The sequence below is a fragment of the Malurus melanocephalus genome, unplaced genomic scaffold (genome assembly GCF_030028575.1).
Source record: "Malurus melanocephalus ecotype Western Australia unplaced genomic scaffold, MMel_1.1 scaffold_21, whole genome shotgun sequence".
NCBI lineage: Eukaryota > Metazoa > Chordata > Aves > Passeriformes > Maluridae > Malurus > Malurus melanocephalus.
Genome location: NW_026623253.1, coordinates 1,277,484 through 1,281,016, shown reverse-complemented (window position 1 = coordinate 1,281,016; position 3,533 = coordinate 1,277,484). Strand labels below are relative to the sequence as shown.

General features: G+C 35.6%; 1 protein-coding gene across 2 annotated transcripts in view; it reads right to left on the bottom strand.

The window, feature by feature from the left end:
• Positions 1-3,533, bottom strand: part of CADM2 (cell adhesion molecule 2) — a 554,996-nt gene that overhangs the window by 316,196 nt on the left and 235,267 nt on the right. The gene's annotated exons all lie outside the window — the stretch shown is intronic.

The window sequence follows — 3,533 nt, the reverse complement described above, 5'->3', positions numbered from 1 at the left end:
GCAATTCGCTTTCAACATAAAATTCTTTTAATGGCACTATTGAAAATGCCCCTAAGCATTCTCCAGAAGCTATTAAGCCATTCAGTGCATCCTGCAGTGYTCGAAACTCCATGTACTCTGGCCCAATGGCTACTCCATGTGGATTTTTTATCTAGAAGAGCTACACAGCAACAAAACAGCAGTGACTGGCACATCACAATTAAAAAGAAAAAAAAAAAAAAAGGCTTATTTTTAATTTTCTCTGCTAGATTTACTTTGTCAGGACATGTAGGCATGAAAGAATGATAATGGTATTACTTAAATAACTGGAAATTGAAAACCAAGCAAATAAAGCTGGACAAATAACAACCAYTGGAAACTTTAAAAACTAAACTTGAATTTGTACACTACAAACATTAGTAAAGAAATGAGCAGAGGATTAAGAGACAGTGCACCTACCCTTAGAGATTGGCAAAATGCACAGCCAATAGTTGAGCCTTGAGGTAAAAAGACTGAATTCATTGAGTTACAAATCCATTTTCCAATTTTGCCTGCTAGAGGCCACACAGCCAAAGAGCATTTTCACATAGTTTTTTATAACTCAGCAGTGCAGCTGACTGCTGCAATTTAGTGCATTTTTATAGAGCAAATGAAGTTATTTTTTCTGTCATTAGGAAAATTTGAACTTTGCAAAGCCTAATTAAGAGACATTTATTATGTTTCATACAACATGTTCAGAAAGACGCTTAAATTTGAAAATAAAATACTGCTGCAGATGAGWGCGACAACACAACCAAATCTTTTGTATGGAAGAACTATTGTATAAAATGTGGCCTTATTATATTTGAATTATTGAATTTTATCAAGCTGAATGAGTAGCAAAAATTGTTTTTATTAGGCTGGCTTAGGAATATGATCAAATTTGGGCTAATGTCATCAAGGTCTAGTGTGTGTTCTACAAGGGAGATGAGAAGATCCGGCTCTTTCACCTCACCCCACCATGCATTCCTGCTCAAGGAAAAAGCATGGGAGAAGCTTCAAAAGGAACAATATTGAAGGGAAAGGTGGAAAAAAACACAGCCCTGGAACATACTTGTGAAGATGTGAGTGTGAATGTCATGTCTAAGAAAATCTGGTTGTGCATTAATTCAATGACAGACTGTAAAGTGAAGGGTTTTTTTCAGGAATATTGAACTTTTCACAGTTTCCTCTCTCTTAATGTATATGTCTAACTGTTACAAGGCTACACTACCACTATCTTTTTCCTTTCAATCTAGGACAGAAAGTGAAATTAATCCAACAGAGAAACATACATTACCATGAATTGCCCCTTCATTTGTTTTCTAATGATTCTCTAAAGCAGAGCAACACAAAAATATACTCCCAGGTTATCCAACTAATGCACTATTGTAAAGGAAATATTTCTGAGCATTACCATGAAGTGTGTGCAGAATTACTCTGCTTTGTTTGCCCAACACTTCCTGTAGCAGATTGCACAGAGGCAATCAAGTCCTCTTTTCAAAGAGGAACTTCCATCCTAAAATATAAGCATGAAAAAACAGTTCTTGGCCAAGCCATTACACCTCAACATCTTATGTTTTCAAGCTGTAAAACTCCAGAACATTATTTACACCTCTATAGGCACACTCAGATATTTCAGGCTTTTAATATTCCTGGTGAAGAGTTTAACAAAAATGAAAGGTAAGCTTGTCACAAGTTATTGTGTAACTTCAGAGAAAAAGTCAAAGKTGTTGCTATGAGCTCTGGCCTCAAAAATCAGATTTTTTTTTTCCTTTCATTGAAGAGTTTTTGAAGTKTTTCAACACACACTGTGTTAAGTAAATGACAATAATAACAGAAATCAKTATTTTCTGGAGGATGCTGTTTGTTATCCTATAATCATTATTATTCAGAAACCTAAATATAAAGACTCACTTCATAACTCTTGGTATCTGTATTGTTATGCATTTTACTGCATTTTTGAAAAAAAAAAAAAAAAAAAAAACAAACAAACAAAAAAAAAAAAAAAACCAGCATGTTCTCTGGAAAAGTACAGAAATGAGCATTTTGTATGAAATGCAGCTTACCTACTGTAACTCCAATATCGCAGGGAAGAAATACTCAGAATTTTATGAAACAGCACCAAACAAAATAATGGGAACATTCTTAATTTCCTCCACCGGAACCACACACATATTTGGGAAAGAAAGAAGAYAGAGATATTTATATGTTCCAAATCACAGGGCACATGATATGAGAACATGAAACAAAGCAAGAAAGGAGATGCCTTRTTAAATGGTTTATCCCCCCTTTTTCCACATATATCTGTAGCAAGAACATCAATCTCTCTCTCAACAGATGATCTCCATCATCTTCTGCCTTCACACAGGTATGTTAGAGAGTCTTTCTTCTCGAAACAGGAGCATGAAGCTCAAGGAAAACCACTCTTTTTTTTTTTCTTTTTTGACAGCACTTTGTTTTTATCCTACTCCTCTGCTTCTCCATATATATGTAAATTTTCATATGCAACAGGCAATGATTTAGGCTGGTTTCAGCCTAAATCAACTTTCAAAGTTTCTACAAGCCAGTTGCCAGGAGCAGAAGAGCATATGTTTCCAAAAGCAAAAAAAAAGAAAAAAAAAAAAAAAAAAAAAAAAAAAAGAAACCAAACCAGTGGCAATGGTTTGCACTACAAAAAGCAGTGCTATGAAGAACAAATCTAGATCTTACTTAAGTGCAAGCAGCTGAAGCTCTGAATAAATTTGGATAGAATGCCAGATAATTTTGCTTGAAATCAAAAAAATCTTCATCAGCATGAAGCTCTTAAACACATCCTTGATTTCTATAGGCAATCTCAGTTAAAATTTCTACAATTATTAATTTCTGAACGAGTAACCGCTAATTCCTCACACGCAGATAATTTTTATTAAACATGATACCCTTACACTAAAGGCTAACAATTCTCTGCAGCAACTGAGCAAAGGTTAGTTTTCACCCCCTCCTGGATGCTACATGCATCTCTCCTTCCCACAGTAGATGGAGGAATTTCCAAAGCTGAGCTATTTTGAGCAGCTTCCAGAGCCTCTCTTTGTAACACCTTCTTAACTGTGATTTCCTAATCACTATGCAGAAGATTTCACTGCCTAATTAAAGGACTGGTGCAGTGATGAAGATAAAGAATACAGAGCAGGGCTGCAAGCTAATCTACAAGCAAAACACAGGAGCTACTTGTCAAGAGTAAGGGCATATTTTATCGACAGCTGTGTCCAATAAGGATGAGTTATATAGTGAAGGTTTAATATTAATGCATTTCAGTCTTTCCCATTACTTACTCGTTATACACACCTAGGGCATTTCCAATTCTCTCACTCTCCCTTCTTATTGTAATGCAATTAACATTTCAACCCCTCTGAAAATCCTTGTTTTTACATCATCTCACACTTTTATAGACAGTGCTTGGCAGAGCTGTGGATCTCAGCAGTTACATTTTTTGGCCTATAAAATGCAGGTGGGGTGCATAAGTCTTGGTGATGAGAGAATCTGCAGGCCAAATC